This window comes from Sus scrofa, chromosome 1, assembly GCF_054392235.1.
Source record: "Sus scrofa isolate SSC_HxYL_T2T_F1_AM1 chromosome 1, Sscrofa_HxYL_maternal_Yorkshire_Landrace_v2.0, whole genome shotgun sequence".
In the NCBI taxonomy this organism is placed as follows: Eukaryota; Metazoa; Chordata; class Mammalia; order Artiodactyla; family Suidae; genus Sus; species Sus scrofa.
The window spans coordinates 191,657,231-191,682,961 of record NC_139383.1 but is presented as its reverse complement, the minus strand read 5'-3'; the positions used below and the strand labels follow the sequence as shown (position 1 = coordinate 191,682,961).

Sequence of the window (25,731 nt, the reverse complement as noted above, 5' to 3'; positions counted from 1 at the left end):
AGAATGATAGAGGAACAGCAGAAAGATGGCCACATTTTGAAGGACTGAATATTGATGTATTAATTATATTATTGATATATTAATTATAGAGTTGACAGTCCAGCTCCAGTAACTCAAATAAACCAGCTGGCACTGGCCTGGGAATGGATTTTATCTCATAAAGATGTTATCCTTCTTGACTTTAGTGAGTACATAGAATTCAGACAGAGACAGGAATTCAGGAATATAATTTTAATATAAGCATTAATGTGAGTAGGATCTAATTTTTTCCTAAAATAGATCTACTCAGCTAAAAACCTGTTTCTCTCCTGTAAACTCTATCAGCAACAAACCAAGCAATTTAGTCACCTGACAAATAGTGTTCTAGACGCTATGTGAGATTATGAGTTCTTAAAACTGTTACGTTTAAATGACAAGTGTACTATTGTATCATAGTAACAAGACAATGACTCTGTGAGTTTTATGTGGGAACCCTGGAATTAATTTTAAAATCTCCTTAGCAATATGCAGGTAAACTTAGAGATCAGACAGTCAGTGAGGACATCTGATGACCTCACAGGAGTGGATTCGATATGTATTTTAAGATAGAAGAGGATAAATGGCAAAATGAATGCCCAGTATCAAGCATTCTGTAAGCAGCCACAGAATGATAGCATAGATACAAAGCATACATATTTACCTATACTACTCAGCCAATGCCCGGCTGCTCTAAACATGAGGGACAGAAGGCAGATGACTCCCCTGACTGGTATTTACTTTGCAAAGCAAGGACTGCCCTGAGTCTACTCCACTCCAGAACCTCTGACTTCAGAATTAGATCGTTAGGACCTTGGCCAGTTTCCATAATATGAGTCTAAAATTTTTATCTATAAAGTTAATAAATTTAATCTATTAAAAATAGACTGAAATATCTTTCCTGCAAGACTACGAGATGAGGTCATGTGCTTAGCTGGGCGCCTGCTAGATAGTAAGTACTCAATAAGTGGGAGGCCTTTGTGTTACCCTCCCCCGCCCCCTTCGCTGCTGCTGGACATGAAGAAACAGAGCTTTGCTTTGCTTTCCCTCATAGATGTGCTCACCACAGCTGAACTGCAGCAGTTTTGAGTTCCTTCCTAGAAGGAGAAGAAAATGGTATATTATCCATATAATGGGTGTGAGGCCCCCTTACTGACATGGGTGAGATTCCACAAAAGAGAGATCTTTTTCCTAAGGAGGACTGACACCTTCTGTGCAGCAGTGTGTGCCGGCCCCCAGTGTAACTGAGAAGGCTACTGTGGACATAGGAAAAGTAGGTGAAAACCATGTTCTCATTATGAATAGGATTGAACTCTTACACCATGTGTATTTCTCAACTCCAGTTACTGCTTAAATATCGTCACTACCATGCCTCCTCTGACAACCATGTTGAAAATGAAACCCACCTCCCAGTATTGATTCTCCTTGACTCTTCTTCCTTAGACCCACTAATCTAATGAAAAATACTGTTTTCACATTTACCGCATCTATTGCTTATCATCTGTCTCTTCCGGCTGGAATGTCATCTTTTGAGAGAACAGGAATCTCTGTTTTTTGTTTTTGTTTTTTTGCCTGGAACACTTGATAATTTGTTGAATGAAAAAATAAATCAATAGACTTATTCCTATTTGCTTGTATGTACACAGAGAAACTCTTGAGAAAATAAGCTGTTCCTGAGTTCCCATTGTGGCACAGGGGAAATGAATCCAACTAGTAACCATGAGGTTGTGGGTTCGATCCCTGGCCTCACTCAGTGGGTTAAGGATCCAGTGTTGCCATGAGCTGTGGTGTAGGTCACAGACACAGCTCAGATCCTGCATTGATGTATCTCTGGCGTAGGCCAGACGGCTACAACTCCAATTTGACCCCTAGCCTGGGGTCATTTGACTCCATATGCTGTGAGTGCAGCCCTAAAAAGAAAAAAAAAAGCTATTCCTAGGGCAGGGAGAGTGGAAGAGGTGGTCTAGATAAATTGGGGATGGGGTAGGAAGGTGATCTTTTTTTTTAATTTTTGAGCCATGTGAATTTTTATATATGACATATATGTCATATATATTTGTGATTTTTGAGCCATGTGAATTTTTATATATGACATATATAAGTTATATATATTTGTGATGTTTCTAAAGTCACCTGCCATCTCTGTCAGGCTTGATTTTCTTCTTTCCATTCTGTCTAAAGAGAACTTTCTGCCTTCTCTTTTTCCTGCATCCCCTTAATTTCTCTATCAAGCCTCAAAATAGCAAATTTTCTTCCTTATGCATATGCATCTGTATATATCCTTTATGTGTAAATGACTGTGGTAAGAAAAGTGGGAAAAAATTCAAAATAGAGATACTCTACTCAAACACAAACTGGAATCAAGCAGAGGTTTACTAAACAAAAGCAATGACAAAAAGTTGAATCCAAAAAGGAAGGCTAAGCAGGAAAAACAAAAGTGATTTTAGAGGGTTTGATAAACTCATGGTGCATGATGGTAACTGCTTTTCGGGCATTAGCCTTCATTCCCAGGGGTCACGTGATACACACCCACTCTGCAGCAGGTGAAGTGACCTCTGGGCTGAGAACAGGTGCTCTGGGATTCTTCCTGCTGAGTAGTTCCCTGAGGCCGGATACTTGCTTCTGGGCCTCACCCTCCACCTTTCTGATCAAACGACTCATTGGTGTTAGGGCATCTGAGGCAAATGTCCCAGAGAGACTGAGGGAACACAAACAAGCAGATTTGCAACATGGTGAAAAGAAAACAGAAGAGGCACGTGAGCTGGCATGTGTTGAGTGTTATGAATTCATTTACATAGTCACCGGCAGAAGCCACATGATCTCAAGATGAAGCCAAGAGCCTTGCTTTCAACTTTCCAGTGTGTCAGAACATAAGTAAAAATTTAAAATATAGATGCTTTCTTCTTCCCTTCCAGCCTCTTTTTCACCTCCCTGCCATGTTTTCCAGCTACTCTTAGAAAGATGAATTATTATTCTAGCCATATTCCCTAGGAAGGAAAGAACAAACCCAATTCATCTTCATTTCTCTCCTTGACAAAGTAGGTAAGACAGTGATGTTATCAGTCTTTTAACTCACTGGATTTTGTTCACAGGGACTTAATGAATATTCGTTAATACACTGTGATAAGCAATGCAAAAATATGAGCACAGTAAAGTGATAACGGCCATGAATTTCAAAACGCTAAGCTGTCATTATGCAGAAAACTAATTTCTTTTTACTACCTTAAGATCTGACCATTTCTAGGCCCAGTGCCTTTTATGTACGCCTATGAATTTTAATTATATAAACAATGAAAACCTAGAGAAAAAGGTTATTTTAAATATAAATATTTATTCCTAATTTCTCCAGTCATTTCTCTTTAACAACAACAAAAAATCTTGGTGAACAGTAGTCCTCCAACATTGATAATTGTCAGAATCACATGCCACAATGACATGTAAATGTCATATATCAAAACAAAGTCTAAAAAGATGTTTTAAATCCACTTGTTAGATTGTGCATTGTACTTAATACACTAACCTGGAAAACCATGTTAATGTAATTGGAAATTGAAATCAGCATTTTCTAGGAGTTCTCACTGGGTGCAATAGGTTAAGAAGCCGACTAGAGGAGTTCCCGTTGTGGCGCAGTGGTTAACAAATCCGACTAGGAACCATGAGGTTGCAGGTTCGGTCCCTGCCCTTGCTCAGTGGGTTAAGGATCCGGCGTTGCTATGAGCTGTGGTGTAGGTTGCATACGCAGCTCGGATCCCACGTTGCCGTGGCTCTGGCGTAGGCTGGTGGCTACGACTCCGATTAGACCCCTAGCCTGGGAACCTCCATATGCCGCGGAAGCGGCCCTAGAAAAGGCAAAAAGGCCAAAAAAAAAGAAGCCGACTAGAGCAGCTCAGGTCACTGTGGAGATACAGGTTTGATCCCTGGCCTGGCACAGTGGGTTCAAGGATCCAACATTGCCACAACTGCAGTATAGGTCACAGCTGTGGCTCTAATTTAACCCCTGGCCCAGGAACTTCCCCATGCTGTAGGTGTGGCTATAAAAAAAATTCTGAACTGCTGCTTGATATTTTTCGGTGTTGGCTGTTCCTTCTATCCTGAAGAACTATAATGGCATGACTGCTTGAGAATCTCCCCCCAGAACTGTCTGTCACATGATGCTGGAGGAGCAAATAGTTACACATCATTCAGTTCTTTCCTTTTTCCCCTACTTAACTCACCAGCATGACTGCAGTTATTTTTCTACCAGGAGAGTCACAGAGTGGGAGAGGAGCAGGCCTCATCACATCTCCAGGTTATATAAGCACCCACCTCAAGGGAGCAACACAGATGCTCTGAGTAGCAGCCACAGAGAGAGGGCTCAGACCCCAAAAAGCAACTTTGATTTGAGCAGCAAGAAGACGACACAATTCCACTTAATGATATTCAGAGACTATAGCAGGCTACGAAATTGGGCCTTCCTAGAGCACTAAACAGAAGTCATGCTTCACGGTCAAGTGCAGAGGAAGGGCCAAGACAGAACAAAAGCTCTAGCAGTTGCCATGGCAGCAGCAACAGGACTGGAAATGTTTCCAGAAGCAGGTCCATCTCAAGAGTTTATAACACAGTCACATGCTGTCTGTGTTTAACACAAGCCGAATGAAGACAGATACAGTCTGTTTTTCAACTCCCTCCCTCAGTTTGCATTCTGATTATCTGGTGAAATTCTGTAGAGGCAAGTGTTCTCCGCGTTCTCTGACTGGGGTCTTTAAGTTAGTCTGCAACAAAGAAGGCTTAAGCCTTTCTCCACACCTTGTGTAAGAAATGCAGCATAAACCAATTGCTGAGCTAAGCTAGCCTGGTTGGCTGAAATTTCTGGTTATATGCTAACATTTATCTGTTCCTAACTGCAGAGTGATTGGTCTAATAGTAAAGCTGATTCAACCACTATAGTATGACTTAGAAATACTAAGAGCTAATCTACATGGTACAGGGGAATGGTCTTTGAATCTAAATTCATTTCAGAAAATAGCAACAAGGAGTTATTTCTTTTTCTCTTTATTCCTAAGTAGTTTGAAGAGCAAAATTAGCATCTGATTGCAGATATCAACTCTCCCCTGGGACAAGAGACTAGACCCTCAGAGGTGGGTCCATCTCTAGATGAGTTTTACCCTTCCCCCATCCCTGGGATACCAAATTACTTTTTGATTGTGGTAAAATATTCACAACTTAAATTTTACTGTTTTAACCATTTAAAGTGTACAATTCATTCTTTAGGTATACTAACAATGTTGTGTAACCACCACCACTGTCCATTTCCAGAATTTTGATCTTCCCAAATAGAAACTCTGTACCCATTAAACAGTAACTCCCCACTACTGCCTTCCCTCAGCTCCTGGCCACCACTATTCTAGTTTCTGTCTTTATAAATTTGACTATTCTAGAGACCTCATATTATGTTTGTCCTTTTATGTCTGGCTTCTTTCACCTAGTATAATGTTTTCAAGGTTCATCCATGTTGTTGCATGTATCAGAAATTCCGTCCTTTTTAAGGCTGAATAATATTCCATTGTATTTACATACAACATAAACATATTTCATGTTTCTTTTCCTCTGTTGATGGACATTTGGGTTGTTTATATCTTTGGCTGCTATGAACAGTGCTGCTTATGAGTATTGATGGTAAGTACCTATTTGAGTCCCTGGTATTAGTTCTTTGGGGTCTATACCAGATGTGGAATTACCAGATCATATGGTAATTCTGTGTTTAACTTTTTGAGGAAAAATCATATCGTTTCCCACAGTGACTTACCATTTTATTTTATTTTATTTATTTATTTATTTTGCCTTTTTGCCATTTCTTGGGCTGCTTCCGCGGCATATGGAGGTTACCAGGCTAGGGGTCGAATCGGAGCTGTAGCCGCCAGCCTACTCCAGAGCAATAGCAACATGGGATCCGAGCCACATCTGTGACCTACACCACAGCTCACAGCAACGCCGGATCCTTAACCCACTGAGCAAGGGCAGGGACCGAACCCTCAACCTCATGGTTCCTAGTCGGATTTGTTAACCACTGTGCCACGACGGGAACTTCTGACTTACCATTTTAAATTCCCAAGAAATTCTTCCTGTTAATGCCTTTGAAAAGATATAACCTTTGTGTTACTTTCCCAAATTTCAAGTTGCTGGGGGAAGATTGTCAGTAGAGCCATCCCTGTTGTCAGTACATTTCCCTGATGTCACGCTGAAATCCTGATAAAGTCAGCAAACATTTGTTGAATGCTTACTATGAGCCAGGTAATGTGCCAGGCTTTAGAGATATAAAGAGAACATAGGCTAGTGGGGAAGATAGACATTTAAGTGTAAAAGCGTAGTGTGATGAATCCGGTAATAGTAGGATATGCAAGGCAATCAAGGGGCAGGAAAAGCTTTGCAGCAGAGATAACTGAGCTGGGGTTTGAGTGATGAACAAGAGTTTTCCAGGTAGGAAGAAGGACAAGAGCTCAAGTAGGAAAGAGTAAGTTCAAAGAATATTCAAGAGAACATGCCACTCTTAGAGAATGAAGGAGAGTTCAATATGGTTACAGTTTACTTCCTGGTCTCTGGCTCATTGATGTCCCTTAGAAACTCTGTGGATAGAGGAGGAAGATGTGCATATGTGTAAGCATGTGTTCATGTATGGACTTTGTACCTGAAGGTAGGAAGAGGTGGGACTTTACAGGTTGTATCTGGATTCTTGTGATTTGAGGTCAACAGAGATGCAGAGAAAGGTGATTGCAGGGAAATATCAGACACTTTGAGGCATTGAAGTCATTACTAAACTAAACTTTAAGGCACCCATTGAAAGGTAGTATGACTTAGGACTTTACAAAAATCCACTTTTGATTGATCCAGTTTCGGCAATATGGAAGACTAAAAAACCTGAAAACCCTTCCACTGCAACTCCTAGAAAGGGTTTTTGAAATACCATAAAAATTCTTATAAGTGCAAAGCCATAATAAGGACATTTTGTGGTGCCAAAGAAAAAAAGGTCACTGGAATTAGAGCAGTGACTTGTAAGCCTTGGAGGAATTCTGGGTCAGGGATTCTGGATGGAGGGTGAAGGATAAGGCATAGTTTCCTTGCTTCTGTAAAGCTAGTTGCAGAGCAGGAGTGAGAGTCAACAACAAGGAGTGTGATCTGATGTAACATAACGCAGTCATGGCAGTAATATCCCCTCACCTTTGCCATATGTTGTTGGTTAGAAGCAGCTCCCAGGTCTCACTCCCCAAAAGAGAGGGGATCACACAGGGCATTCGCACCAAAAGACAGGATCATGAAGGGCCACTTTACGGTCTGTCCACCATTGTCCACCACCTTGGTACAGACATTCAGTAGTGCCACAGCCCAGGAGTTTCTATCAAGACATTCCTTCCAACATCAGAGTAAAGTTCAGACTTCTCAGCCACTTTTAGGGTGCAAGTGACATGTTTTGTCCCATGGCCATTGTCTCTAACTATTGAAGGACACAAGATTCATCTGTTTTTAATTTTTTTATCATATGAAAGTACTACATAGTTATAGGAACATTCCAAACAGTGCCGATAAGGATAAGCACAAAGGAGAGATTCTCATCTTTCTTATTTACAAACCCTCAGTACTACTCCTCAGAAGCAATCTTAGGAAATAGTTTTTAGATAGTGTGAGTTATGGAAACTATCATCATTTTAGGAAAACAAGGGCACCATCTGTCCGAGAGAAAATAGGAATTGTCCTGAGCAAGATCAGCTGTTTCGTTTTCTGAGGTTCCCAAGACGAAGATGAAAGGGTAAGAGATTCATTAAGGGGGCAAGAGGGGTGACAGGGCAGTCTCAGAGGCAGCCTCCTTAACAGTAGATCTGCCCTGCTGTCCTGCAGCTCAAATAGTAAAGTTTAGTGGTAGGTTAAGGAGAGAGTGCAATCAAAAGGTTAATTATAAAATAAGAGAATTTAAAATTAAAAGAAACAAAATAAAGAAATTTACATAGAAAGGAGTTCCCTTTGTGGCTCAGCAGGTTAAGAACCCAACATAGTGTCTGTGAGGGTGCAGGTTGGATCCCTGGCCTTACTCAGTGGGTCTGCAACCTGCAGCATAGGTCACAGATGCAACTCAGATCTGGTGTTGCTATGGCTGTAGCATAGGCCTCAGTTGCAGCTCCTATTCAACTCCTAGCCCAGGAACCCCCATATGCCACAAGTGCAGCCATAAAAAGAAAAAGAAAAAAAAGAAATTATTATTATTATTATTAGTTTGCTTTTTAAGGCTGCATTTGCAGCAAGCATATGGAGATTCCCAGGCTAGGGGTCAAATCGAAGCAAGAGCTGCTGGCCTACACCACAGCCACAGCAACGCAGGATCCAAGCTGCGTCTGCAACCTACACCACAGCTGTCATGGCAACACCGGATCCTTAACACTGAATGAGGCCAGGGATCAAACCCGCAACCTCATGGTTCCTGGTCAGATTTGTTTCCACTGCACCATGACGGGAGCTCCAGAAAAAGAAATTTACATAGAAAAAACTCAAGAGGCTATTTTGGAGTAAAGACAATATATTAATATGAAAATAATACAAAGTAGAAAGGAAATAAAGGTCAAAAGCTAAAAGAAACTACGTTGAAAGTTAAAAGTGAAAGAACTACAAAAGCTAGTCTTAATTTTTTTTTAAAATGGGTGAAGAGATAAATTGACAATTTACAAGAAACACAGATGGCCTATACATGTGAAAATATTATAGCTTGGACTTCCTTATAACCAAAAAACTGATAATAAAAATCATGAGATACGATCTCTCACATATTAGATTATCATAGATTTAAAAGTTTGACAACATCCAGTAGAAACATGAGGAAAACAGTCTCATATGCTGTTAGTATGAATATAAATTTCTATATACTGTTCAGATGGCAATTTGACAATATCCACCAAAAATTTATAAAGCTATTCAAATTAGCAATTCCATTTCTAAGAATGTATCTTGTAAGTATATTTTCACTGTGTGTGTATAAATATGCAAGATAAATGCATAGATTCATAGATAAGTCATCATTGATTGAAACAGAGAACAAACTACATGTCTATCCATTGGGAATTGGTAACATAAGTTACTCTATCTCTATTAAATATATTTATTCCCAGAATATAGCTTTCTCCCACCTAAGATGGACTTCTTCATTCTTCTTCTTCAAGAAGAGTTCTCAGGTTATTCCACATCCAGTCACCGATTTGAGGATTTCTTTTTTTTTCTCCCATCCTATCCTAGTTTCGTCAGTGGCTCAGGACCTCAGTTGACACAGAACTGGTTTCAATTCCAGGAGAAATAGGTATTCCATTACCTATGGTAAGAGGAGTTTTTTGGTTTTGTTTTAAAAAGCAGGTTCCTTTCAGATTGAGATGAATATGACTTTATTTTAATATTGAAAAAATGTGAAGCATGTTTTACAGTGCTGTATAACACAAATTGATTTAACCCACTGCCCTCACTTTTATACTTAAAAGCCTTTGGAAAATAAATCCCACAAAAGGAGAAGATGCCAGTGTTAACATTTTAAACCCCAACTTTTATTTATTTATTTTTATTGAAGTATAGTTGATTTTCAATGTTAATTTCTGCTGTACAGCAAAGTGATTCAGTTATAAATATGTATGTATTTATAAGTAAATGTCATAAATCATATCATATGGTATTTGTTTTTATCTTTCTGGTTTACTTCACTTAATGTGATTTTCTCTAGTCCATTCATGTTGCTGCAAATGGCATTATTTTGTTCTTTTTTAAAGCTGAGTAGTATTTCATTGTATATCTGTACCACATCTTCATCCATTCATCTGTCTATGGACATGTAGGTGGATTCCATGCCTTGGCTATTGTGAACATAGGGATGCATGTATCTTTTTGAATTGTAGTTTTGTCCAGTTATTTGTCCAGGAGTGAGATTGCTGGGTCATATGGCAGTTCTATATTTAGTTTTCTGAGGAACCTCCATACTGTTTTCCATAGTAATTGTTCCAATTTACATTCCCACCAACAGAGTAGGAGGGTTCCCTTTTCTCCACGCCCTTTCCAGTATTTATTATTTATAGACTTTTTAATGATGGCCATCCTGACCAATGTGAGGTAGTACCTCATTTTAGTTTTTATTTCCATTTCTCTAATAATTAGTGATGTTGGGCATCTATCTTATCACGTGTCTGTTTGCCATCCGTATGTCTTCTTTGGAGAAATGTCTATTTAGGTCTGCCCATTTTTCGATTGGGTTGTTTTGTTGTGGTCGTTGAGTTGTATGAGCTGTTGGTATATTTTAGAGATTAAGTCCTTGTCAGTCTCATCATTTGCAAATATTTTCTCTCATTCCATAGGCTGTCTTTTCATTTCGTTCGTGGTTTCCTTTGCTGGCAAAAGCTTGTAAGTTTGAATAAGTCCCATTTTTTTTTTATTTCGCTTTTACTTCTATTGCTGTGGGTAAATCCATCAGCTTTTCATTCTGCTCAGTGCCTTTTCTAGAATCTCTGTCTTTTCCTTGCATTTTGTTCTTTCAATTTTTTTAACAGTCTTCAATTTTCTCAAACAAAGGAAGATTGATTAGGACCTTCGATCATGCTTCAGGTGCTCCATTCTTGGAAGATGAAGTGCTTCTTCAAAAATCCTTTCCAAACAAGCTCTCAAGTCAATTACTCTCTTTTGGTAATGTAAAAAAAGTGTACCATTAGTCATTTAGCACAAGCCAAACGTCTCCACTTGTGAAAACCACCAACCATTTGGTCTAAAAAACTAGAAACTGGATCATTTCTCCATATGTTATTGCTAAAATTGATATGGCAAAAGTTGCCAAGAGGAAGTGATAAACGGTAACTCTAAAGAAGGAAAATAGTTGTTGAATCCTCATTAAATATATCTTTGTTTTAAAATTTGATTGTCTCCACCAAGAAATTGACATTTTCACTTATTATTTTTACTTGCAATTAAACAGCTTTAAGAAAGTGGTTTTCAAAATAACTATTCCCAAAGTCAACCTATAGAAAAAGTAACATTCCCAAGGAACTTTTTTTTTTCTTTTTTAGGAATATACCTGTGGCATATTGAAGTTCCCAGGCTAGGGGTTGAAACCAAGATGCAGCTGCTGGCCTACACCATAGCTCACCACCACACTGGACCCTTAACCTACTAAGAGAGGCCAGGGATTAAACCCAAATCCTCATGGATACTACTCAGGTTCATTACCACTGAGCTACAATGGGGAACTCCCCAAGTAACATTTTATGACACTTGGGTTTACTGATAAGGCTTGTCCATATGCCCTTTTATACCTAACAAAGCAACAAAAAGTTGCTCACATCTGCATCATTTCTTTTCCAACATAGTCAACTTTGGCATTGAGTATCATTAGTTAGACAGGTAACTAGAATCTCTCAGAGCAAAATGACCTAAATTCAAATTGCCTTCTCTAACTCCAACCTGGATCTCCTAAAGTCATTGCCCATGTTCAAAATGTACACTCATTTCTCCTGGCAATTCTGTTGTATATCATGGGAGCTTCCTCCAAAGAAGCTGACAATTCTATTAATTTATTTTAATCTCTTTTTTTGTTTGTTTGTTTTAGCAGTGGTTTACAAAAAGACTTAATTGAAGAGGCTGTAATAACAGCCAAAAGTCACTCTGACTCAATGGCAGGATGCCTCACTAGTCTCCTTTGTTTTCATTTTTAAGTAGTTTTTTCCTATCTGACAGGTCATGACAAAAGAATATTGTTACTTTTATAATAAAATCACATCCATGTTGTGATTCTTTGAGTTGTTGAAAAATGTAGCCTTTTATATCCACCAAAGAGAAGTGTGTCCAATGCAGGGAACTATAAACTAATTTCAGAGTAACCATGAGCCAGGTGCTTTATATATGTTAGCTTATTTAGTCTTTGTAACAACACTATAACTTAGGTATTATCATCTCTGTTTCGTAGTTGAGAAAACTTAGGCTCTTAATAAATGAGATAATTTGCCCAAGACCTCAATGTGGAGTCAAAATTTGACCCTACATGGGTCTGACTCCAAAGCCAGAGAGCTATCTCTTTATCATTACCCAGTCAGATTTTAATAAAATCTATTCAAATGGCATTTATAAGAAGCCATCAAAGTTCACCTAATTTAATTTCTGGATCTAGGATTATTTTCTCCTCTTTTTTAACTTAATCTACAACTTGCTTATATTTGACCCATCTCAGTTGTCCAAAATGTTAAGTATACAATTAAACTTCAGTCCCTTTTTACAGAGCCCCAAATTTCCTTGATTTAGGCAAGAGAGGCAAGCTTTTTGCATGGACTCCGGGGCAAGCAACATGGTTTAAATTCCTGACTCTGTCATCAAGCAGGTCAGTGTTCAAATCCTTTGAGGACTAAACAAGGTCATGTATTAAGCACCTGATAGATGTACAGTAAATAGTAACCTAATTAAAAAATACTTACAGAATGGCAAAGAAAGCTGACCCAGTTCCCACTTTCATTAGACAGGCTGCAGAAGGGGAGAAAGGGAAGGAAAAGTGGAGGGAAGGACAGAGATGGGGGACCTTAGGGCATGGAGCTCAAGGCAGCCGAGGACACTGAGACCAATCCTTTCACTTTACAAAGTCAAGGGCTGTTGCTTTTAATTATATCTGGGCCTTGGTAAAGCTTTCTTCTCCCATTAGAGAAACTTCAAATTCCCACTTGAGAGAGAAACAATCAGGCTTGGCAGATAACAAGCCACTCTGTGATGACAACAATGCTCAGACATCAAGCGTGTTGACAGAACAAGCTGACAAGTTCATACCCTCTATGCGGGATTTCGAATTCTCAAATGTGTTTTGCCACCTTCAACTATGGACAGATGTATTCGGGGAAAAATGACTTTATAGCAAATTAGATTTTTCATGTGTTGCTGAGCAGCCCCTGCAGTTTTGACAGGTGCAAGAGAGGCGGTGGAGGTAGGTTTGCAAATCGAGCCACGATGCCTCCCCCAACTGTGCGAGGTGGATGATCAGCAGCATGAGCCATGTCAGTTCCTGCTGGTGTTTGTTCCATCAGAATGGAAATGACAAGTGCTGCTTGGAAGAAGCCTTGCTAACTAAACTCACCCCACCTCCATCTTTCAGCCTTTATGCTGCATTCCATTATGGAGTTTACTATGTGCCAAGCACTGTTCTAAGTGCTGTGTGTGTGGTACATCACCTCATCTTCACATCAGCATAGGAGGTAGCCACTGTATTATACCAATTTTACAAATAAGGAAACAGAGACACAGAGCAGTTTAATAACTTGCCCACAGTCACACATGCAGGGCCTTGTACTGAGAGGCTGGGATTGCTGGAATTCAGTCCTGTCTTGCTACCTCCTCATAGTGAAGGCTACATTCATCGCATGCTGTGCTCCCAGCCCTGTGCTAGTACATTGCTCATTGCATACATCCCCTATAGCAAGTGAATACCACTGTTGTCCTTAAAGACAAGGAAACTGAGACTTAGAAAGGAATAGGGAAGTCGTCCAAGTTTATAAAACTAATAAGAGTTGGAGCCAAGATTATGTCTGATTCCAGAGCCTATGGTCTTAACTACTACAGTGCTTTGCTTCTGCAACTTACCAATTGTCTTGAGAATCTCTCTCAGCCTCAGTTTCCTCATCTGTGAAATGGAGATACTATGTATCAGTAACTGTTTCAAAAGACCACCGGTGGGGAGGGGGGGAGAAACAGAGAAAAGTATGTGAAAATGATCTAGGAACTCTACTGTGCTATGCAATCTTAGTTATTTTTTCTGAATTGTTCTAGATTTGCTCCTTGCTCTTTCAATTCCTTTCTAAACATTCCTCCAACAAAATGCTAGTTTCTCAAGTGTAGACACTATGGCTTCTCTGCTTGTAAGTTTATCTCCCATAGAATTTGGCACTTCCTGGGTACATAGCTGGAACTCGATAACTACTTATTAAATAAGTAAAGGTATGTGGGGCAGCAATGCCTGAGGTTTTATCTCAGGGGGAAACTTGGTTAAGCCAGTTTGCAAAGGCTAATCAGGCTTTTAACCAATAATTTTCTTAGTTAGAATGATCATGAAATACATTCTTTTAGTTTAAAGTAATACATAAGTTAATGTAAGTCAACTTCAAATCAGTGTTGGGGGGAAAAAAACTCAAAGAAAAAAAAAGGCATCATTTCACTAAATCCCTTAACCCACAGTGTTCATCCCTCCACACCTGTTTCAAAGGATCATGTGGTTAGCACAAGGAGAGTCTACCTTGTGGGAAATATGTGACTAGTGTAGCAGGACTAATAAAAAATAAATGTATTGTATTATCAATACACACTTTCTATAAAGCATGCGGTTATTCATATTCTTCTCCAAGCAAATTAATTCAGTCCTTCCCAAAGCTGAAGGTTTTGGCATGTGTGACCCCTCACTGATTTATCAAAACAACACATTCAGAAGGGAAGGAAGAAGGAGAAAAGAAAAGGCAGATCACTTGCCTCTATCTCCCCCACAAGTGACTTTGTGTGGGGAAGCACCAGGCAATATCTGTAGCAAGGCCATGTCTTTAGTCTTGAACAAGGTAATAGCAAATACCTGAGCCTTTTTCCTTCAGTTTCCTTATATGCCAAAAGCCTTTGCATTTGCTGCTCCTTCTGTCTGGGGTGCTTGTCCCCGGATTTCCTAAAAGCTGCCTCCTTCCCATCGTTCAGATTATTTTCTCAAGAGGCCGTCATCCCTGGCTAAAGTAACCCCTGCTCAGTCCCACCCTGAAACTGTTTAAGTATCTCCACATTTATCAGGGTCTGAAGTTATTTTATTTAAGTTTATCAGCTATCTCTCTCCACATGGGCATAAGCTCTTTGAAGGCGGAAATGCTGCCACATCCCCAAATGCCTGGTACACAGCAGGTGCTCATTAAATAAGTGTGGACTAGAATTCCCATCATGGCTCAGAAGAAATGAATCTGACTAGCATCCATGAGGATGCAGGTTCAATCCCTGGTCTCACTCAGTGGGTTAAGGATCCAGCGTTGCTGTGGCTGTGGTGTAGCCCAGCTCCTACAGCTCCAATTGGACCCCTAGCCTGGGAACCTCCATACGCCTCAGGTGTGGCCCTCAAAAGACAAAAAAATAAATAAGTGTGGACTTAACTATGGGAAGACAAGTAAGTCCTCTTCCCTTCCACCCCAATGTCCAAGCCAGAAAGTCAGGATAAAGGGCATACCTAAGGGAACAGCACTCCCTGGTCTTGGTGGTGATTGCCTGGTGGTGGTTGCAGCACCACAGCCCTGCCTGTAAGAGCCTCAGTTCAAACCCTAATCCACACATTTGGTGTATTGTTTTAAGGAGTCTCCATCATGACTGCCAGGGTTCAAATTCCCGCTGTGGTTGTTATTAACTGGGGTGATCTTGGGCTAGTTATTTAATCCCACTCTGCCTAAATTTCTTAGCCTTACAAAGGGGATATAGAGCCTCTATCCTGCAGAGTTGTGAAGATTCACTGAGATAATGAATGTACCAGGCTGAGCCCAGTGTCTGGCACAAGGTAAGCTCTCAATAAATTTAGATCTGAATTTATTCGTGCTGGAAGATAATTTATACTTGTGACATGAGTCTCTCTCCCGTGGTAGGCCTTACTAATTGATTATGCTATTCTTTCTTTTAAAAAATGGCCTCACAACCTTCATATAACACCCCCTTCTCCTAGACAGTCTACCAATCAATCACTTGGAGCTGGCATGCAAACTGAAACCTATTAGCCCTTCCTGATTCAGGAAGTTCTTAATAGGCTGTCAAGTGGGATTATTAACATTGAGCTTGGTGTCCAAAAGCAAATGGGTAGTTAATTTTGCCTCTGGGAAAGTGGCAAATTCAGCAGGATACATCATGGGCAAACTCTTTGGCATAGGAGAAGAGAGAGTAATAGAAGTTGCTCTTCATAGGTGAGGGCAGAGGGGAAGGACCTGCCCCCTCTCATTAGGCTTGACTCCCACAAGGTTGTAGAAATCAGGGCTATTGGACGGCAGGATGTGATCAGTGCTCTGATTTTCTCTGATATATTCCTTTCAATGAAATAGCTCTAAAGGTGGAAACTGAGAGTTCACCAGGGAAAAAAGTCATCCCTCATGATTGGCTCCCTTTGAATTCTTACTAAATATTCCAGGAGTTCCCATCATGACTCATCAGTTAACAAACCCAACTAGCATCCATAAGGACACCAGTTCAATCCTGGGCCTCGCTCAGTGGGTTAAAGATCTGGTGTTGCTGTGGCTGTGGTGTAAGCTGGTGGATACAGCTCTGGTTTGACCCCTAGCCTGGGAACCTCTATATGCCATGGGTGCGACCCTAAAAAGACAAAAAAAAGACAAAAATATTCCAAACACTGCCTAACAATTTTTGGGTTCCAAGCAATATCAACAGAGGACTATTATTTTTAATAACTTATTTTTAAATGATTGAGAATCTAGCATATTATTAATGGTGTGTGCACGTGCACATACGTTTGTACCATTTTAGAAGTGACAGAGAAGCTTTTCCAAGAGTTAAGAAGCCTGCCACTTTGGATGGATAATAATGACACTTTCAGAACAAAAATGTGAAGAAGCCAGAAAGATAAAATATAGAAATAAAAATAAAAGGTAATGCTTGCATTTAACTTATTTCCATTAAATCTACCCCTACCCAAAATAGCAAATTAGGAGACACCAGCTTTTTAGTATCCCCAGGTCCCCTTTCAATTGCTCATTTTTCTTCCTTTTTTTAAAGGACTCAGTTCCCCAGCTTTCTCCATTAGTTTCATCATCAAAATCTTCCTGCAGGAAATTAGTTGAAAAAAAGGCTAGTTCATTCCAGAGTAGAAATGGCTATTGGCTTAATATTTTCTCTTATAGGCAATGCATAGACTTTATGAATTAAAGATTTATTGGCTGAATTGTATTTCCCCAAAATTCATAGGTTGATGTCCTGATCTCCAGTGACTCAGAATGTGACTATATTCGGAGATAGAGTCTCTAAAGAAGTAATTAAAGTCATATGACATCATTGGGGTGGACCTTAACCAATATGACTGGTGTCCTCACAAGGAGAAGAGATTAGGACATAGATGGGTATCAAGGGACAATCATGTGATAACAAGAGGAGAAGACAGCTATCAGAGGCAAAGGAGAGAGGCCTGAGAAGAAACCAACCCTGTTGATGCTTTGGTCTTTGACTTCTAGCATCTAGAAGTTCCAGGCAATAAATTTCTGTTGTTAAAGCCACTCAGTCTGTGGTATTTTGTTATGGCACCCTGACTAATACAAGTGGCTTAGGTGTTGGTCAAACTTATGTTAGAATCTCACTTTTTCATTTAGGAACTGTGAGATCTCAGGCAGTTAACTCTCTGAGCTTCAGTTTTCTCATCCACAAATGGAGATGATAATGCATGTTTCATGAGGCGGTTATCAGGATTAAATGAGAAAATATACTTTATCACAATACAATATACATTATTGTACTGTCTGTGAGGTACCTAGCATTTAGCACTTCATCAAATACTATTATTATTACTATTACAGTAGAATTTCTTTTTTCTTTTTCTTTTTTTTTTTTTTTTGGTCTTTTAAGGCCACACCCATTGTTCCCAGGCTAGGGGTCTGATTAGAGCTGCAGCTGCCAACCTGTGCCACAGCCACAGCAACACAGGATCTGAGCCTTATCTGCAACCTACACCACAGCTCATGGTAACACCAGATCCTTAACCCAATGAGCAAGGCCAGGGATCGAACACATGTCCTCATGGATACTAGTCAGATTCTTTACTGCTGAGCCATGATGGGAATTCTGACAGTAGAATTTCAACTAGATACAAATGAATGAAACCAGTACTTCTGTACCATCGATTTTCTTTACACCACAGATAATCAAAAAAAATATATCTGCCACTGGATCACAATGCACTGGTGTGTTCTCACTTCTAAGGGGCTCTTGATTCCTGTACAATTGGCATCAGAAGCTACAGGTGTGGTCTTGGTCTCCAAAATGTAAACAAGAATTATGGGAAAATATGAGGAAAATCCATCCTACAGTAAAAGAGGCAGAGAAGAGTCTGCATCAACAAATGAAATAAAATTTAAAGAACAATGAGTGATTATGCTAAAACAACTAGTTTATTAAACCATTCATACTAATAAAGTAACTTATTTCTAACTAATTTTCTGAGAAAGCTTAAGTGTAGGTTTTCAGGTAAATGCATTGATTTTGGAGGAAGTTATCTAAAATCTGTGGTTTCAGGTCAGTCATATTAAATTTCAAATAAACATTCTGAATTTTAACAGTTATTTTATTTTTAGTATAAACAGTTTCTCCAGGAGTTCCCGACGTGGTGCAGAGGAAACGAATCTGACTAGGAACCATGAAGTCTCGTGGGTTAAGGATCCGGTGTTGCCTGAGCTGTGGTGTAGGTCGCAGATGCGACTCAGATCCTGCTTTGCTGTGGCTTTGATATAGGCCAGCAGCTGTAGCTCTGATTTTACCCCTAGCCTGGGAACTTCCATATGCCGCAAGGAGTGGCCCTAAAAGGCAAAAAAAAAAAAAGAGAGAAAAAATAGTTTCTCCAGCAATCAAAACTCCCTACATGGTAACGGAAGACATCACCAAAACTTCTCCTACCCCACAGCTCTTCAAAAAAGGTTACAAAACAGATCATTCAAAAGTATGTTCCCACAAGGCAATCTACACAGTCAATATAAATATATCCAGTTGCCTTGCTTCCCTCGAGGAAGCAGGAACAGAGCTGCTTTGGACCTTAGGTTCTGGGATTTTAGAGGGGGGCACATTAGCATCCACTGCATATTTTGAAGGTTTTCCTATGCTTTTATCTGTAAATGAAAATAAAGCTGAGGTTAAAATAGCCAATTATGTAATGCCAAAACAGAAACCTAGATGTGGCCTTTCTTCTGAGTCTTGTTCCCAATGTGCCCAGTCTTCCCTGGCTATTCCTTCTCAGCAGCAGAGAGCTGTCCCCTCATCTCTTTATGCCAGCTCTAGCACAAGACGTCTTTACTCATTAATCTTTAATCCATAACATTACCCCTCCTTCAGGTATATATTCTATTCTGTCCTTCTCATTACACTTGCCAGGCACACCCATCTCTTCTGTGGTACCTAAAGCCCACTATGCCTCTCCTTAATCTATCATCTATCTATGTATCTATCTATGTATCTATCTATCTATCTCCCTGTGCAACACAGCTGATCAAATTGTGCAACAGACTCAAGAAAGCCTGAGTGGAGAAGCTGAGAAGAGGGGAGAACCAGTTTCCATTCTCATATCAGGCTTCTAAAGCCCGGCTATTAAGAATGGACCATAAGCCTGATAATTCAGCATCTCTTCAAATCCAGAATTCACCCAAAATGAATACAGATTAAAATTTTTGGAGAAGTAGCCAAACAAAAGAAAAATAGAGAAAGACTTGATTTTCTAGGCTTATTTATAAACATCTTCAAGAAGAATGTGATCAAGTAACCTCCTTTTAATTGAAGTGAAATTCTCTGCTGTACATGTTTCTTTACCTGAGCCTTGCAGAAAACCATTTCTCAACATCTCCATCAGAACAGAGATGACCACAGTGACACATTCCCTAGACTCCTGTTAGCCTGACACCTCCCCATTGTCTAGCAGAAGAGAGGAGAAAAGACTGACTTGTGGTTATTAGAAATTCTGTGAGTGAAACTTTATTGTATATATATTTTTGTTCACTAAATTGCTGAACCCAGTAAAGATGCATTCTTTTCCTGCTTTTCCTAAGTAATGCAGAATCAATAGGTTTATTCAGTTCAGCCTCTCCACATTTAAATCTCATGGTGAAACATGAGGGTGGAAGATGGGACCACACTTGACTTCCTTTGCATTACACCCTTCAATCTCCAGGAAGCTTCTCTGACTCTTTGGGTGACCTCACACCCTAGGCTAGCTTAGCTATTCATGGGTAAACTTGTTTTACAAACTCAGTCTTTTTTTTTTTTTTTTAACCGCACCCAAGGCATATGGAAGTTCCTGGGCCAGGGATCGAATCCAGAATGCAACTGTGGCCTACACTGTGGCAGTGCCAGATCCTTAACCTACTGTGCCACAGTGGGAACTCCACACCCATGGTCTTTGATTCAGTAATTTTCCCACATCACTTGTTTGTGTCTGACTTGACTGTCTCTCTCTTTTCATCACATGGTAACTTGTCAGCCAATTGTATCAACCAGTCAGTGTGTTTTTATTTTTTTTTAATTTTTTTAGGCTATACTAATGAAATAAGACAAAAACTTACAATGATTTAATCTTCTGAACTTTTTTAGTGGTTCATAGAGGAATTTAGATTAGAACAACTGGATGTGACAGCTTCCACCAATATCCTGCCATGTCTTTTGCATGACCTGATAAAATCTTCATATGCTCTCACAAGCAGATCTATTATATTGTAAACACAAAAGAACCCACCAGAAAATACAATTATAACTAGCTTATGGAAGTTCCTTAGAATAACAACCAATGGAATAAAATGAAATTAAAAGCAGAAAATAAAATGTAATGCTCCCTGTAAGCATTTAGTAGTTACTCATTAGTAGACTAAGGGTGAAGAAGATACCAAATGTGACTTGGGTCCACATCTTCTCAATCACTGACAATCCACAATACTTAAGATGTCAGACCTAATCAGCTCCTTTGATGGGTGATGGAGGCTGGAATTGGGGAAGTGTCATTTAAAAGGGAATATGTTCTTGTCTTTAGCAGTGGTAATCAAATCTTTCCTTCTTTCTTTCTTTCTTTCTTTCTTCCTTTCTTTGTGTGTGTGTAAATCTCCAAAGTAAGCAAATATTTACATATTGTTTCGTGGAAAACTGCCTTGTCGGCATTAACTAGAATGTGCATACTTCCAAGTGAGATGTTCAGTGTTCAGTTTGCTAAGTGTTGGGTCTATCTCTGCCCTTAGTAGTAGGAGAAGAAATTTTTACCCTGTTTACTCCTAAAGGAAATGGATATTTCCCTGTCAATCTCCAGGGACAGGAAAGGACAGCCCACTGCCAATCATCTTTGAATAGGAACAGAAGTGGGTCTTGCAATGAGGATGGGAAAGAACTTTTCCCTACTCTAGGGCCAGAGGTTGGACTGCCCAACTAAGATATGGCAGTGGTTGAAGATTTTAATTTTTGAGATTGAGCCAAGCTCTACTACTCAGAGCCCTATTCAGTCATGGGCCTAAGCGTAGCTACTCTTGTGGGCATATCTAAGCTGTTCTCAAAGGTCAGTTGACCTCCACAAGCAAAGTCTCACTATTTCTTCTTCTTTATCATTTGCAAATCTTATCCTGAATCTAAAAGCAAAATGAAGTTTCTTATTTGCCTTTGTGTCCCTAGCATTTAGCATAGTTCTTGGCCCACATTTTATTGGATTGAATTTTTGTAAAATTCAATGGAATTATCAGTATAGGAGTTTTATCTACATTGATTATAAGGAGCTAGTCCTTGAAATGACTTATTTCTAACTTGAGCTGCACTAATGGACAAAGTCTAGATCAACTGGCCTGTTTTCATTCTTGTAAAACTAAACCCATTAGTCATGTCATTGAACACGGGTGAATCCACTGGCATTCCCAGCTAGACACAGAGGGGAGAATCACAGATTCACCCCACTGCCATTTTGTACCTTGTCTCCATTTCTCCCAGCGGATGCTTTGGCTGAGCCAGCAAAAAGCATCACAGTCAATACTGTTTTTTTTTTTTTTTTTCCCAAACCACACAAAGACACATTTTCATGGTGCTCTAGAACTTACAGATATTAGATCACATATTTTTAAAAAGCCAGATGAACAGTCATAAAAATCAAAAAGGAACTCATTAATGAAGGTTACAGTTAGTGCATCTTTATCTGAGGATGGAAAGAAAGTCATATGTTTAGCAACCTGATACATGAAAGGTACTAGGTTAGAGCTTTCCTTAGCATTTTCTTAATTTCTCAAAACAACTCCTTGAGTTAGGTATTATGTTTCCCACTATATTAATGAGGAAATTGGGATTCAAAAGAGTCATTAATTTATTCAACAAATATTTACCAAGCACTCATATTCTGGGCACTCTTCTAGATGCTAGGCATAGGTAGCAATGAGAAAAATAATGTCTTCATGGAATTTATGCCTGTGTTCTTATGGCTAGTAAGTGGGTTTATATCCAGATCTGTCTGATCCCAATATTCATGTTTTGTTTTGTTTTGTTTTTTCATGCACTTGACTGGAATGGAGAAACTCAAAGAGAGAAGACTACAATATTTGAGTAACTTGAATAAATGTTATGTGACCCTGCCTTGGCTCTAAAATAAGAGTACCCCCAAAAGTAAAAGTATTTCAATTATTGGTTCTAAGTGGTTAATTCTTTTAAACAATTAACTTATATTGTTTTTCACTAAAAATTTTTTAAATTCTCTTTTTCCTGTCTAGACTCTGGAGACTACCAGAATTTTGTTCATTAGCAAGGAATTCTTCTGGGTCTTTCAGAGGATGCTAAGACTCATGGACATGTTTCTGCCCTTTTGGGAAAAGTCCAGGTCCTTCTTCTATCCATATGTTGTCATGTCCTATACACGAAAATAATAACTCTGAGCTGATTACTTTTACTACAAATTTTATCTCCAAAAGCCCCAAACTCCACTTTATCTGTTTACTATGTTCTCCACTAAATATTCTTCCCCACCCTAGCTCTTTCTTCTGAAATCCAACTCATGAAGGCTTCATAACCTCACTCACACATTCTACCTCCCCCCTCTGACCCTCATGACACTATAGACCCTTTTCTGGCATTCACGGTCTTAGATTGGGATTTTCTTTTTTTTTTTTTTTTTGAATGATTTTGTCCAACATTCACTCTGAGAGGGCAGGGATGTCTTCCTTTGGTCTCTCATAATCAAGTGAGCAATAAATTTCTTAATTAATTGTGTTCTTTTAAAATTAAGCCCAAGATCTCTACTATGATTTTTTTTAAACTGTCATTTTAAAGAACCAGCTATTTATTTTCAAAAGCACAAAGAAACATGCCACTCAACTAAAAGCCCATATTACAGTTACTGAGTCTGTAAGGATGTAAGAGAGGATTTTTATTCAACCATAAATAATCATTTGTCATCTACACTGCACAAATAATTATTCCAGGGTAATTGGAGGTTGCAGTGAAGAACCAAATGAACATCCAAATTTGTGAAGTGTTATAAAATAATTGAATAGCCAATCAATTAAAAGGTAATTGTAAGCAATTCATAGAGATTTGAATCATGGGTTTGGGGCAAGAAAAATGATCTTGTTCATTCAGGCTCTCATGAGAAGTAGATCAGTAAAATGGAAAATCTGGAGTTCAAAAGCCAGCAATAAATGAAACTACCCAAAAATCTACATAAAAGCCTTCTAATAGAGCCTCCATTTGTGGCATCAAGGGAGAAAAATATGGAGCAATAAATATTAGCCACTTCATAAAGATTGGCATCTCATTTTACTAGATAACTACCCAGTAAATGTCACTGAGGCTGAGAAAACATTGCGTAGTAAAATGCTGCCATTAGATTATGACAACAAATTGTTCTCTTACAAGTTGGTTTGGCTACTCCTGTATGTAACCTGAATTCTAGCCCAGTGCTGTCTGCATGATCCCAGGCACACCATTTAACCTTTAAGAATCTCTGGGTCTATAAATTCGCTTACTCACCAGGGTTATGAAAGCTAAATGATATTTAATACATGAAAGTGTTAGTGAAGAATTAGGTATCCTACCAAAGGCATTATTATGTTTCTCTCTGCTTAAATATTAAGTCAATATGTTTATTACATTAAACTTGTATTTTATTTTAAGACATATATAGATATTTTCTGCTTGAAATTTGAGTGAAAATTCATATCAAGGAACAGGAATTAATAATGAAATGTCTAGCCATACTATAGCCATATTTTAGCAATGTTCCTCCCCCAAATGAGTTTGAGCTCTATATTATACCATTCATTTGTTATCATGTAGCAAGTGGTACTGATTTTTCACTTATTGAAAGAACTTATACAGGATTCTTTAAGTATTGCATCCCCCAGAGCCTATTCTCATTCTCATCTAGCCTGGAGAGAAAATGATCTGAAACGGATTTTTCCTTGAAGACTACAGGGCAGATGCTCTTCTTTCTCTCCCTCCTCTTCCTCCTTCTCTTCCTCATACTCCTCCTTTTACTTCTTTCTGATCCCCTCCTCATTTTCCTCCTCCTTCATCCCAGGAATATAATGTGGATACTAAAGCCAGAGTTCCATAGAGCTTCAAAAGACCCAAGGAATAATCTAGGCATTCTTAAGACTTGAAAATCTAGGACCCACAAGGTACAGGACATGCATATGATCATGTAGCTTATAGAATCCTGAGAGATCTAATTTTATTTATTCATTTATTTTCTTTTTATGGCCATACCTGCAGCTTATGGAAGTTCCCATGCTAGGTGTCGAATTGGAGCTGCAGCTACAGCCTATACCACAATGCCAGATCCGAGCTGCCTCTGCAACCTGTGCCACAGCCTGCAGCAATACTGGATTCTTAACCTATTGAGTGAAGCCAGGGATTGAACCCTCATCTTCACGGACACTATGTCAGGTTCTTAACCTGCTGAGCCATAACAGGAACGCTAAGAAATGTAATTTTAGAACCATAATCTGTGCTTTTCTTCTTCAAGGAGCAGACAAGTTGAAAGAATCGGGCCCATTCAGGTCTTCATATTCAATATGCATCTCCTGGAAAGGTTTGAGAGGTCCCCAGCCTCTCTGGCCAGTCTGATTAGCGGAGGCCTTTTCCTGCATAAAACTGTACCTTCCATAGAGACTAGAAAAGGTGGTTATTTTTTCAAATATTCAACTCTGAGGTGAAAAAAGATGACGAAGAATACAAAGAAACAGGGAAACATGGCCCAATCAAAGGAATAAAATCTTTAGAAACTGACACTTAAAAAATAGGAGTCTGTGAATTATCTGACAAAGAGGTCAAAATTGGTGTCCTAAAGAAATTCAGTGTGCTTAGAACACAAACAACTAAATGAAATCAGGAAAATGGTACATGGACAAAAGGAGAATATAAATAAAGAAATAGAAACTAAAAGAGAACCAACTGAAAATTCTGGAGATGAAATTAGGTAATATAAAAGGCAGAATAGACAGAACATCAAAAAATGAAGGAATAAATGACAGTTCCTTGAGAAGAAGCTTCCCTTCGTGCCCTGCTTATGCACATAAAATGGTTATCTTGGTTTGAATTTCTTAGAAGTACACCTGGAGATAGAGATAGGAATTTAAGAGCAAGTACTTTATTTGGGGGCTGATCCTAAGGAATGCTGTTAAGGGACTGAAGTAAAAAGACAAGGAGGTAGCCAGTTAAAGGTGAATTATTCAGCTACTTCAAGCAACTTGAGTTGATGCCACTAGAGAACATGCTCAAAATTATCTCAGCCAAGAGATATTAAGGTCCTAGTTATTGATCTATCAACTCCCTCACCGAGTCCCATCACTGGCTGGGACTGCTCCTGGGGCATTAACTCCCCATCCTTGCCCTGTGTCTTGGCTGAGCATCCTCCTCAAGCTAGAAAAATCTCTCCAGATCTCACAGGCTTTCACACTAAGTGGGCTTCAGAATGAAGAGGTACACACTAAGGGTACCACCAGCATCTGCCACAATGCAGATCTGAGTATCTAAGTGATTAAA

General features: G+C 39.2%; 1 protein-coding gene across 3 annotated transcripts in view; it reads left to right on the top strand.

Moving 5' to 3' along the window:
• Positions 1–25,731, top strand: part of TRIM9 (tripartite motif containing 9) — a 210,381-nt gene that overhangs the window by 64,409 nt on the left and 120,241 nt on the right. The gene's annotated exons all lie outside the window — the stretch shown is intronic.